Source organism: Dromiciops gliroides, chromosome 1 (genome assembly GCF_019393635.1).
Source record: "Dromiciops gliroides isolate mDroGli1 chromosome 1, mDroGli1.pri, whole genome shotgun sequence".
In the NCBI taxonomy this organism is placed as follows: domain Eukaryota; kingdom Metazoa; phylum Chordata; class Mammalia; order Microbiotheria; family Microbiotheriidae; genus Dromiciops; species Dromiciops gliroides.
In genome coordinates, this window is record NC_057861.1 from 672,656,418 (window position 1) to 672,670,758 (window position 14,341).

Genomic DNA, 14,341 nt, shown 5'->3' on the forward strand with positions numbered 1-14,341 from the left:
CCTCAGAGACAAGTCAGCACCTGCCCAGCTGCCACCTGGAGATGGCTGCTCCCCGCCTGCCATCACCTGCCCTGTGCCTCCCTATGCCTGGGCCTCCAACCCACACCTTCCAGACCCACACATACCTTCAGGGAAAAGGTAGGGGGGTAGTGGCACAGAGCCAGGTATGGGGCACAGAACCTCTCTGGTCGGAGAAGGGGGATGTTGGATCGTCCATTCGGTCCAGGCCCAAGCAAGGGGAGGTGGGCCGGGAATCCCTACTTCTTCCTCCTCCTGCCCAGGGGTGGGGTTAGGATGGTGATGTCAGGCAGGTGGTAGGGGTAGATGGGAGCGGAGCTGCTTTTGTTGACTTGGCTACCAACTCCTTCCCCTCCCCCAGTTTCCTTTTCTCTTGCAGTGCCTAAGCTATGTATAGGAAAGAAAGGCAATAGGACATGTAAGGACACACTCAGGGCCCGAATGCCCAGTCCTGTAGGACCTCAGTTTCAGAGTCTGGTCCAAGTCCAAAGCCCCACTACAGAATCACAGAGCCTGCAAAACAAACAGGACCAGAGCAGGCAGGAATCCCCTCTACATTGTTCCTGACACTCCCCAGAAGACCTTTCTGGACGGTTGGGATTGTGGGGAAGCTTCTCTTTATACAATAGTGCTGAAATCTTATGCCCGAGCAAACTGAATCCCTCTTTCACATAAATGCTTGAAGGCCACGGTCACGTCCTCTATGTCATCTCTTCTCCAAACCAAACATCCTCGGGCCTGACCTGGTCTCCGGGCCTATTCCACCAAACTAGGCCCACAGATGCTTGCGCTAACCGGAGTCCCGGCTGCCAGCTGTTGCCCAGCCCTGACACTGAGAGTTCTGATGCCAGCCCGTAGTCTTGGTGCGTCAGCAGCCCCGGGGCTGTGCTCCACAGAGGTCCTGGGAGCTTGACCTCAGAGGCTGAGACATCTGGCACCCCCTGTGGCCCAAGTCATCCGTGGAGCCTGAAGGGAAGTGCTACCCCCTCCCCCCAACCCACTCTGGCATCAAGTTCAAGGAGCAGATGTTCCGGAGAGTTGTAGGGACAGAATAGGCAGCTTCTTTCAGTAGCCTCTGAGGAGCTTCTGTGGGTCTCTCATTGCCCCTAACTCAAAACACTGGAGGAAGACAAGGCAACCGGGGGACACCCCATATGGGAGCATGTCTTTAAAACAGACTCCACCCCTAAAGCAGCACCAAGGTTTCCCAGGATTAAGTCCCCTTGAGCACCTCCTTTGAAAGACAACATAATATGGACAACAATAATAGTAACTGCTGTCATTTATACAGCACAATCAGCGCTTTGAAATATTTGAAAGGTTGCTCTATGGAAGAGGCTTGTTCTTGGCTCCGGAAAGCAAACCTAGGACCCATGTGATGGGAAGGTGGGGGGGAGAAAGGGGGGAAAGTAAGGAGGTTCAAGGAGACCTATTTCTGCTTGTTGTAAGGGAAAATGAATAAGCTGCCTTAGGACGTAGTGAGCTCCCCATCACTAGGGCCATCCTGAACTCTGCTCCTGGAACCCTGGACTTAGAGAGATGAGCAGTTACATTGGGTGTGATAGGAAGGTTCAAAAAGCTCAGAAGTAGCTGGGATGATGATAATGGATAAGAAAGGAAAGGCAGAACTACACAGATGATAATTATTTAGCTTGTCTTCCTCTTTCCCCATCCCCCTGCCACTAGAGATCATCACATTCACTTAGGTAGGACAGGACCAAAATGGTGAAATGAGTTAAACTCCGAGATTCACAATGAGGAGAAAAGAGAGCATCAAGCTGCCTGCTCTAAGTTAAAGCAGGTCTGAATGAATTATATCCTGGGAGACCCATCTTTGACCTTTGAGAACAGGCAAAAAGACAATAATAATTCATGACATGTTTATCATGCGTCAGGCACTGGACTAAGAGGTAGGAATACAAAGACAAGCAACGTGGGGGCAGCTAGGTGGCACAGTGGATAGAGCACTGGCCCTGGAGTCAGGAGGACCTGAGTTCAGATCCGGACTCAGACACATAACACTTACTAGCTGTGTGACCCTGGGCAAGTCACTTAACCCCCATTGCCTCACTAAAAAACAAAAACAAACAAACAACAAACAAAAAAAAAAAAGACAAGCAATATAAAGGTGCCACAGGACCAGAGATAGGTAAATGTCCTGACTCAAAGAGCTATGCTGCATGTGGAGCAGGAATCCACTTCCAGTTCAATCTCCAAATCTCCTAGTGAATTTGACAAGTGATTGTTCAGCACTTGCAAAAGAAAGCAGTGACCACTGGGACCCAACATAGGCTCACTAAGAATAAATCATGGGGCAGCTAGGTGGCGCAGTGGAGAAAGCATCGGCCTTGGATTCAGGAGTACCTGAGTTCAAATCCAGCCTCAGACACTTGACACTTACTAGCTGTGTGACCCTGGGCAAGTCACTTAACCCCCATTGCCCCGCAAAAAAAAAAAAAAAAAAAGAATAAATCATGCCTAGGGGCAGCTAGGTGGCGCAGTGGATAAAGTACCAGCCCTGGATTCAGGAGGACCTGAGTTCAAATCTGGCATCAGACACTTGACACTTACTAGCTGTGTGACCCTGGGCAAGTCACTTAACCCTCATTGCCCTGAAAAAAAAAGAACAAATCATGCCCCCTTAACTTTATCTCCTTTCTTGACAGGATTAATAGATTACTAAAGGAGGGGAATGTTACAAAGACAGGATACCTGGATTTCAAGAAGACATCAGACAAACCATAACTGTATTCTTATCACTGAATGGAGAGAAGTGGGCCAAAAAATTGTAAAGTTAGACAGATTCATAAGTGGCAAAATATTCGGTAATTGATTACCCAGAATGTTTATTAATTTACTAAGTCAACCTGGAGAGTGATCGCTAGTAAAATATCACAGGGTTCAGTTTTTGGCACTGTTCCTTTTTTTTTGGGGGGGGGCACTGTTCCTTTCAATGTTATTATTGTTGATTCAGGTGAAAACATAGTTCTAAGCTATACCAGTATAATTCATAAGCATATGTTGGATGATTGAGTCAGGCTCCAAATTGAAATGATGGAGTGAATTTAAAATAAATTAAATTTAGTGAGGATAACTCTAAAGCTAGGGAGAAAAGCTTTAAAGTTATCACACTTAGGTTAGAAAAAAATCAGCCACCTAAGTACTAGGTGAAGACCTGGTATTTTTAGATATGGCTAATGTGTCGATCTCTTCTATCTTACTATGCATATTTGTTACAAAGATTTTTTTCTTTTTTTTAAAGGGGGGAGGGGAAGGGAGAGAAAATAAATTTATTTCATTGAAAAAGTTTTTTGTTTGCTTGTTTTGGGTTTTTTTTTGTGAGGCAATTGGGGTTAAGTGACTTGCCCAGGGTCACAAAGCTAGTAAGTGTTAAGTGTCTGAGGCCGGATTTGAACTCAGGTACTCCTGACTCCAGGGCTGGTGTTCTATCCACTGAGCCATCTAGCTGCCCCAAAAACAGCTATTTTTTTTTAAATACCTGGCTAGAGGGCAGCTAATGCGAAAAGAGCCTGGGGCATGGAGTTAATGAACAAAAGCTCAGAGTCAACATGGTGATGTGGCAGCCAAAAATTCTTGTGTTGCTCTTAGGCTGCAAGGTTCTGGAGCAGGGAGGTGAGAGGCAGGCTGTTCTCTGCCCTAGTCAGACTACCTCTGGATCTGAGAACCACATTTTGGCAGGGACTTTTGACAACTGAAGTGTGTTTGGAGAGTCAGCCAGATGGAGAGGAGTATGAGCAATGTCTCATGAGGAAAGGCTGAATGAAGTGGTGATGAAGAGAAGACTTGGGGTAGTGAGGAAAACATGATGTCAGTCATCCAGGACTTAAGGGCTGTAATGTGGAAGAGGCTTGTCCTACTTGGTGTCAAAGGGAAGAACTCAGAACAATGAGGAGAAGCTTGAGAGAAGCAGATTTATGGAAATAATAACTTCCTAACCATCAGTTTTCCAAAAGCAGAATGGAGCTGCCTTGGGAAGCAGTGTTAAGATACTGGAAGGTCCAAGCTGAGTTTTGAAAGACCACTGGTCGGGGACGTCACAAAAGGAGTTTACACTTGCTGGATGGGTCAGGCTAGACCTACGGTGAGGTTCCTTCCAGCTCTGAGATTTTATGACTCAACTGTTATAGCCTTTATCTTCTTAAGAGAGCTATTCTACCCCAGGCCTGTTGGTCTCATCAGGATCCTGGCATGCTAATTTAGCTTGTTACTGGTTTCAGAGAGCATACCTAGGTCCTGCATTACTCATGTCGTGAAAGAAGAATCAGACCAAAAGGGAAACTCGAAAAAGAAAAGACAAAAAAAGTAGAAACAGTATGGTTCAATCTGCATTCAGAAACCACAGTTCTTTTTTCTGGATGTGGAGAACATTTTCTTTTTTTGTTTGTTTGGGTTTTTTGCAGGGCAATGAGGGTTAAATGACTTGCCCAGGGTCACACAGCTAGTGAGTGTCAAGTGTCTGAGGCCAGATTTGAACTCAGGTCCTCCTGAATCCAGGACTGGTGCTTTATCTGCTGTGCCACTGAGGTGCCCCCTGTGGAGAACATTTTCCATCATGAGTTCTTTGGAATTGTCTTGGGTCATTGCACTGCTGGGAAGAGCCGAGTATATCACAGTTTATCATCACACAATGTTGTTGTTACTGTGTACAATGTTCTCCTGGTTCTGCTCACTTCACTCAGCATCAGTCCACTTAAGTGTTTTGTTTTTGTTGTGTTTTTTTTGGTGAGGCAATTGGGATTAAGTGACTTGCCCAGGGTCACACAGCTACTAAGTGTAAAGTGTCTCAGGCCGGATTTGAACTCAGGTCCTCCTGAATCCAGGGTGAGTGCTCCATCCACTGTGCCACCTAGTTGCCCCTGGTCCACTTAAGTCTTTCCAGGTTTTTCTGAAATCTGCCTACTCATCATTTCTTACAGCACAATAATTTTCCATTACATTCATATACCACAACTTGTTCAACTATTCCCCAATTGATGGGCATTCCCTCAATTTACAATTCTTTGCCACTACAAAGAGAGCTGCTATAAATATTTTTGTACATGTGGATCCTTTTCCCTTTTCTATGATCTCTTTGGGATACAGACCTAGTAGTGGTATCATTGGGTCAAAGAGTATGCATAGTCCCATAGCCCTTTGGGCAAAGTTCCAAATTGCTCTCTAGAATGGTTGGATCAGTTTACAATTCAGTGGGGGAGGGGGGGCGGCGAGTTTCAAGAAGACATCTATTTAGTAAGGAAAATCTCCTAACAATTAGAGCTATTCTAAAGTGGAATAAGATGCCTTATTGCCTCATGCCATTCTCTCCACCTGGGATGCTCTCCCATCTGGCTGTTCAACTCCCACCTATCTTCCAAGGCACTACTGAGGTCTTATTCTAAGAATAAGCCACAAACTAGCTTAGGCTATACAAAGCTCTCCCAACTCAGAACTCCTCCGTCTGACACAATTAATTGTGTTCCCAGTGTGTGAGTTGTCTCCCCCATCACACTAAAAGCTCCCCAAGGTTCCCCTAACCATGAATAATCAGTAGAAGGGTACTGTAAGCCCATTCCAGAATGGTACTCACACACGAGAAAGGAACAAGGCACTCAATGTGATAAGTGAACCACTATTCTCCCTGTCTCCAAGTGGGGATTGATCAGACTGAAAGCCTACCCCCTATACTTGGAGAGGGTAGGCATTCTGGGGAAGGAAAGCTTAATATTCTGATATATATATATCAGATTACCTGCTGTCTAGGGGAAGGGGGAGGGAGGGGAGGGAGGGAGAAAAATCTGAAAGTGGAAAGCTTGTATAAACAAAAGTTGAGAACTATCTTTACATGTAACAGAAAAAATAAATAAATAAATAAATATTCTGATATATGAATATTTGGCATATGAATACACTGGACAGGTAGCACAGAGAATCCATCTTAATGAAGCTCAGAAGTTTGAGGACAAGACAGGAAAGAGCTGGGAATAAGGCTGAGGTCAGTCAGTGCCAGCACAAAGATCCTAGGATTTAGAGATGTAAAAGGTCTAGTCTAACACTCATTTAAACAAATGAGGAAACTTTGGCCTTGAAAAGAGGAATTGGCCTGCCCAAGGTCACACAGCCTTAAGCAGTAGAGCTAAGATTTTTTTTTTAAGTGAGGCAATTGGGGTTAAGTGACTTGCCCAGGGTCACACAGCTAGTAAGTGTTAAGTGTCTGAGGCCGGATTTGAACCCAGGTACTCCTGACTCCAGGACCGGTGCTCTATCCACTGCGCCACCTAGCTGCCCCTAGAGCTAAGATTTTAATCCAGGTCTCCTAACCCCAAATCCAGTTCCCAAGTCACTACACCAGGCTACCTGAACGCACCTGACAAAAACCTGCAAATAAGGAAGAGGCAAAAGAGAGTATCCCGGTCAGCATGGGAAGGAATGGGAGAAAGCACCAGGACCAAGACTCTCAAAAGGAGTTCAAAGGGCATCCTCTTCTCTCTTGTCTGTCAATGAACTGAGGAAACATCAGCTGAAGTGCCTCTCTGGGCATGGATTCAGAGAAGAGGCAAGTACTACCCTACATCCACGCTTCTTCCATTTGCCAGAACGGGGAGCCCCCACCACTCCAGCCTCCGCTTACTGGTTCCAAAGGGATTTAAAAAGTTAATGAAACCAAGGGCCCCAGCCCTGCAGCCTGACAGCTTCAAGTTCGGGGGATGACGTGACAGGCCGCACAACTCCTAACATGCCTCATACACGCAGGATGTTCAGACATGAACCCTGAGGGGAAAGGGGCTCAGAACCCCAGCCCTGCCCGGGCCCTGTTGAGCTCACCAGGGTGTTTCTGGGTGCTGTGACTCAGCTTCATTTGCTCTCACAGGAGATGGGCTTTTTTTTTATTCCCCTTGTCCAGACGATACTTGGAAACTAAGTGGAAAAACACAGCTTGGGGCTGTAGGATTCAAATTAAACTGGTAAAACTGAAAAGAAGCAGCAAGGAGAGGAAACCATCTTTACACCCCCTGGAGAAAACAATTCCCGTCTGATCTGCAGTCCCCTCTTCCTTAGGCAGCCCAAATGTAGATTTGGAGACCACTCCCAGGACCAGGCATGCGGGAAGAACTTCCCCAGGGTTTCTCTCGGAGCTCAGGAGCAGAGCTGACAGAAGGCCCATAAGCCTGGGGAGCCAGACCTCAGAGCCTTCCTTCCAGGTTTGGGGCAGCAAGGTCTGCTGTTCAAGGGATACAAAGCCAGAAACCAAAGCTGCCCACAGGAGGGGCCCCAAACCCCCAAACTGAGCATCAAGTGCCCAACCCACACTAACTGGCCACTACTTGCCAAAAGGCTAAGCAAGACTCATTCTGAATATAACTTGTCTTGGTTCCTGGACAAAATCTCATGCAACAATCTGCACCTCACCAGGGCCTCATTCAGCATCACAGAGATCTTAAGTAAACATAGAAACCTCAGACCCTATTCCCCACCCCACCCCCATCTTCCTGCAGCCCTCCCCCTGCCCAGAAGCCAAGGGGTCCCACAGCCACCCTCTTCTGTTTGTCCTTAAAGGAGAGCCCTTCTACCTGGTTCCAACACGGGGGACGTCCCCTCCCTCCCATGGAGTTAATGTTACTGAGACATTTCCCCCCCATGCCTCGGTAGGTCCCTGGCTGCTCCTCCATCCCAATTCTCTGCTCCATATCCCTTGGGCCGAGCCCAGCCAGCCAGCCAGCCATTCCCCTCCACCCCCTGCCCTTCCCTCCTCCCCCCCCCCCAAGTCCCAATGCTGAGGTGGAACATCTGTTCCAGCCACATCCAGAGATGAAAGGCTCCTGCTGAGCTCTGGTGTGATCCCACCCCCTCCACTAGTAGGAAGACAGATCCTAAAACCAAACAGCGGGGGCTCGGATAAAGAGTTTGGGAAACTTTCCACTTTGGGAGAAAACGCCTTGCTGCCCTGAGGTGTAGCACTTATGCTTTAAGAATCCCTGCATGATTTTGTCAGGGTAGATGTTTATCTGTGAGCTGTTGCAGACAAAGAGAATGCTTCTTACTGGAACAGTGACCAATCCTTTAGAGATAACTTTCTCTATCCTGAGCAACCAATTTCCTCCAAAAACAAAACAAGACAAAATCAATCCATCATTCAATCAATTTATTGGGTACCTATTACTGCCAGGCAATCTATTATGCCTCAGGATACAAGTAAAAAGGATGAACTACTCGCAGTAAGCATACATTCTCAGGAGGAAAACAAAGTTAATACAAACAGATCCAATAGTTAAATACAAGTCCTTTGGGAAGGAGGGCACCAGTAGTTGGGGAGGGAGGGCTGACAGGAAAGGCTTCATGTAGAAGGTGATTCATGAGCTGCACCACAAAGAAAGAAAGGATGAGGGGGAGAGTGCATCCCAGGCACAGGGGGATGACCAGTACAAAGCAAGACAAGAGACAGTGCAGTGTGTTGGGAACAGAGAGAGAACAGAGAAGGCCAGTTCGGCTTAATTTCCAAGTGCTAGATGGGAAGCAATGGCCAATGAGATCATTTGGAGGCTCGTAGTTTAAGGCTTTAAAAGTTAAACAGGGGCAGCTAGGTGGCATAGTGGATAAAGCACCAGTCCTGGATTCAGGAGGACCTGAGTTCAAATCCGACCTCAGACACTTAACACTAGCTGTGTGACCCTGGGCAAGTCACTTAACCCTCATTGCCCTGAAAGGAAAAAAAAAAAGTTAAACAAACAAGTTGATATCTTATCCTAAAGGAAATCAGAAGCCACTGGAAATAGTTGAAGGAGAGAGTCACATAGCCAGATCTGGACTTAGGGAAAATAACATTGGCAGCAGTGTGTAAGATGGGCAGGAGACCAGGAGACCCATTAGGAAGCTGAACTAAGGTGATGACTAGATGTTTTAAAGGAAAGAAATGCCAAAGTTTGGCAAATGATTGGATAAGTGATATGAGGGAAAGTGAAAAGCCCAGGATAATGCCAAGGTTACAAACCTGGGGAGACTGGAAGAATGGTGTTCTCTTCAATATAAATGGAGATGTTTGGAAGATGGGACAGTTTAGGGGGAAAGATAATGAGCTTAATTTGGGGGGGGGTTTGCAGGGCAATGAGGGTTAAATGACTTGCCCAAGGTCACACAACTAGTAAGTGTAAAGTGCTTGAGGCCACAATTTGAACTCAGGTCCTCCTGACTCCAGGGCCAGTGCTTTCTCCACTGTGCCAGCTAGCTGCCCAAACTCAATGTTAAACACCAAGTTTTCGATGCCTCTAGGACAATCTAGTTAGAAGTACCCAACAGGCAATAGGTGATGTGGGAATGAAATACAGGGGAATCACTGCGCCTGCCTATTATTGTTTGTGAGTCATCTGTATAGAGATGATAGGGAAACTCATAGGAGCAGGTGAGGTTACCAAGAGACTGTAGAGGAAGAAGAGAACCAAGGACAAGAAGGTTGATCTAGATGATTAGCCAGCAAAGTGGACTGAGGAGTCTTCATACAAGTAAGAGCCAAAGCAGGAGAGCAGTGTGGTCCCCAGTGTCCTATGCAAGGAGATAGGTCAAGAAATCCTGGGGCAGAGAAAAGACCATCAGATCTGGCAAATAAAAGATCATTGAGAGTTTCTGCCAAGATGATCCATCACCTGAATGAAAGGCAGGCTTCCCAGCTCCCCAAAACCTGAAGTTCACGTTAGACTGAATCCAGTAAGAAAGTTCTTTTGCCTTAGAACCACCAACATAGGGCGGCCTCCCAGCAGGACCGCAAACTACCAGAGGAAAACACAGCCTGCAAGGCTCTTTGTTTGGAGACTTCAAGAATGAGGACTCCCCTAAGGAAGACCCAGAGTGGAGACCTTGTGAGCTCCAGGGAGCAGAGCAGAAGCACTAGGGACCAGCACCATGTGGATCAGGTGCTGAATTGCTTAGATTAGGACAGCTCTGGCCCTGAGATTCCTGACACTGACCTGAGATGCCCTAAAGACCCACCACCTCTCAGAACCTCAAAAGACCAGGGAGGGTGGTGAGAACCCAGTGAGGTGGAGAGAAGTAGAGGAACTCAGGGGACACAGGGAGACACCAAGTAGGGTCATCTTCCTCACCCAAAAGCACAGGTGGGGAAGAGTGTGGCCCTGGAACAAAGATCTACTTCAGGAACTAAAACCAGAGGGATGAGTAAATCAAAGAAAACTCCATCCAGCATGCAAAATTACTGCTCACTGAGTGATTTCCTACTCAGGGGCAGTTTGGAGTAGGCAACCTGGGAAAAATCTAATTTATGAGACTCCCCGGCAGCATCTGTGGCCTGTCAGCATAGCCTCTGAGAACCAAAGGGCACTTCCATGACAGCAGGAGACACCACAAAAGACAGTGCCCTCAAAGTAGATCAACCTCAATTCCCTTTTCCTGTCATCTGCTGGGTAGGCCACCTATAGGAGTGGAGCTCAACCACCCCCTAGAGCTGGCCCACCAGAGGCCCTAAATTCTGAAATCCTGCTTTCCGATCACCCCTTCCTTCCTTTCTCCCTCTTCTAGTGCCACACCCCACCCCAAACCTGCTCTGTCTCAGTTCTCCTAATAACCTCATCTCTACTCATTCTCCACTTTGTCCCTTCAGTTTGGACCCGATGATTGGCTTGTTAAAAATTCCTGGATCCCTTGCCTATTTATGTTTCCACCGTTCACATCCTGTTAACCCTCAACCTCCCCCCACTCCTGAGATGCTGAACGATGAATGAAACTACCTGGACCGGACCCTCTATGGAGTAACGTAGCATCAAGTAGGACTTCCCATGTGCATGGCAATCCTTTTACTGATCTTTGGTTGTTTCCCACACTCCCCACAGGTTCTGCTCTAACCCTTCCACTCTCCTCCAGTCTCTGACCCCTGCCTTCCAAAGCCTTCTCTGTCAGACAACCTCACCTCCTACCCATCCTGAGAAGCTCCCAACACCCCCACCCCAACCCCCAGTCCAGATCTTCCCCCATTCAGGCATCCTTTAATCCAGTTTCAGAGGATACTTCTTCCTCCTCCCCCTTTTTTTTTGGGGGGGCAATGTGGGTTAAGTGACTTGCCCAGGGTCACACAGTTAGTGTCAAGTGTCTGAGTCTGGATCTGAACTCAGGTCCTCCTGAATCCAGGGCCAGTGCTTTATCCACTGCCTCCTCAGAAGGTACTTCTTGCTAAAATCAATAAGCTTTTCATAATCTGGTCCTATCCTCACACCTGCATTGACCGTTTCTCTACTCCACTCCTCTCCCCACATTCTGAGACCCAAGTAAACTGGCCTGTCTTCCATTCTTCCAGATTCTCTCTTCCTTTGACACATACATACAGTTCAAGCATCATTTTGTCCACATACTTTTCCTGATCCCAACTGCCAGTGCCCTGTCTCCCAAACTATCTTGTATTTAACTGCTTTGCAGACATTCGTATTTATTAACTTTTTATTTATGCTGTACCTGTCCTTGCTGTTTCCCCCCATTAGAATGTAAGGTCCTTATAAGAGATCCCCAGTGCATAGCAGAGTACCCAGCAGCCAGCAAGTGTTTCATCAGTGCTTATAGGCTGGCTGATTGATCCTATTGCACCAAATGTTCCACTCCCATTGTCTCACTTCTGCAATCTCTCCTGTCCACTGGCTCTTTCAGACTACCAAATGACGTCCTCAGATCTCTTCTATCCTTAAGAAAACATTTGGCTACCTATCCTTTTCTGGGAGAGCTTCCTGAGGCTTATCAAACTCAATGACTCCTTCCCACTCCGGGAAATCCATGTGGGGACCAAGAGTCTAGAAACCCCTGCTCAGTAGGAACATCAAGTCCTGGGCAAGAAATGAAGATTCTAGAAGTTTGGGTACCACAGAGAGTTCAATATACTAAAAAGCAGACCTTTCCCTCTCACTCCATCCCTATATCCAATTAGCCACTAATTCTTACTGATCCTATCTCTTTATCTTCTTTATCCATCCCCTTCTCCCTAACATCTACCTTGATTCCAGTTCTTAGTATCTCTCCCCTGGACTACTGCAATAACCTCCTAATTGGCTTGCTTACCTCCAGTCTTTCTTCATACCAATCCACCCTTCACACAGCTGCCAAACTGATATTCCAAAACACAGACTTGACTAAAAGGAGGTGACTGCGTTAGACAATGGTCTGTGTTACCATGACCTCTCTGGACCTCACTTACCCATCTGTATTTTGAAGAGGTTGGCCTATACAGTCCCCTGAGGTCTCTTTCAGTTCTAGATCCATGATCAAGTCACCCCCTTTCTCAAAAATCTTTTAGTGACTCCTTACTGACTCTAGAGCAAAATGCAAAATATTAAGCATAGCGTTTACGTCCTTCTATCATTTGGCTCTGACCAACTTTTGCAGTCTTATTGTACATTCCTCCCCTTCACACCCTCTGTTCTAATACACCAGCCAGATGACATGAAATCTGCCACCTTGGGGGCAGCTAGGTGGCAGCATGGATAAAGCACTGGCCCTGGATTCAGGAGGACCCGAGTTCAAATCTGGCCTTAGACACTTGACACTTACTAGCTGTGTGACCCTGGGCAAGTCACTTAACCCCAATTGCCTCACATTGCCCCCCCCCCAAAATGTATGCACAGAATGCTTTAAACTGCAACAACAACAATCTGCCACCTTGGTGCCTTGGCACAAGTGGTCTCCCATCCCCAGAATGCCTTCCCTCACCTACCCCAGGGCCTTCCCAAATTCCTCTTGAAATTACTCTATCTATTTGTTCACATGTTATGTCTTCCCACCCCCAAGAGAACAAAAGCTACCTGAGGGCTGGGACTCTACTTTTTTCTTCATATGCTCAGCATCTAGCATAGTGCCTTGCACATGGATTTTTAATTGAAAAAGCAGAGTATTAAATAAATCCTTTGTTTGCCTTAATGATAAATTTAGGCTAAACTGTGCCAAACCTTGTAAAATGAAATTTAATTGGGTCACCAATAGCCTCTAACATTGCTAAATCAAACGGCCTTCCCTATTTTCATTTTCTTTCCCAGCTTTTAACAACATTGGCCACTTTCCTAGATATTTTCTCACCCCTTAGCTTCAGTGACACAACTCTCTCGAGCTTCTTTTCCTGTTTTGACTTCTCAGTGTCCTTAACTGGTCCCCCCCACCCCCACGGCTCCATTTTAGGTCTTCTTTCCCTAACAAAAACTTCATCCACTCCCACAGGTTCAATGACAAATTGTACACAAACATCTTTTAAGTGCCCCCAGGTATCTTGCATGTCCAAGTGTCTGACAGACATCTCTAACTGAATGTCCAACACTAGGATTTCAGACTTGTACAAAGCTAAAACCATCACTTTTTCTCATGGATCTGCATCCCCCTGACTTCCATGGTGTTTCCATCCTCCTGAGTTATCTTTCTCTTATCACTCAACCTGTTGGCAAGTCCCATCCATACTTTCACAATCACCCTCTCATCCCTGACACTGTCACTGCCACAGTTCAGGAGGTAATGATCAGTCACTCTCCTGGATTACTACAACAGCTTCCTAACTGGTCTTGTCTCCAGTCTCTTCACTTTCCACTCCATTCTTCACAAAACCCCCAGTAATCTTCCTAATACTCAGGTGACTATCTTTGTCAAAAATATTTCATGTGTCCCTGTAGGCACTAATACAAAATGCAAGCTCCACAGGCCAGCTAAAAAAGCTCTCTACAATCTGACTCCAATAATCTTTCTAGCCTCAGGTTTCAGGGCACTTCCCTCCATGTACTACTCTCTTCTGGACTAAATCCCTGAGCCTGACAGTATGTCCCCAGCAGGCGCCCACTCACATGGAAATACCCAGGGCTTGGAACACAATCTCACTTATGCCATTCAGAATTCTTCTCTTCCTTCAAAGTTAGCTCAGGTACTAGCTCCTCTCATGAGCCATCTCCATATCCCTTCCCACACTTCTGTCCCCAGCTACTGTATTCCACAATAAATGCTCCTAGAGCATGCTGTCTGAACTACTTTTCACTCACCATCATAAGCTACCTTATAACATACTTAGCATGACCATATGACCCTAGAGATGTTCTAGAACTACCTGAGGTCAGGGACTTTTTTTTTTAACCTTTGAGTCCTCACTGTTAAGCACGGTGTCTTGCTTCCCTCAGGCATCTAATGTTGGTTGAGTGTTCTGCAGGAGGCCTTTCCTGGTCTGCCCTTCTCTCCCACTTCCCCTCTAAGGTTACTTTCATCCAATCTGTATATATCTTGTATATACCCACTCATGTACATGCCCCGCCCCATGAAAACATAAATTCCTTAAGGACAGGGACAATTTGTGCTTTTCCTTTGTATCCCA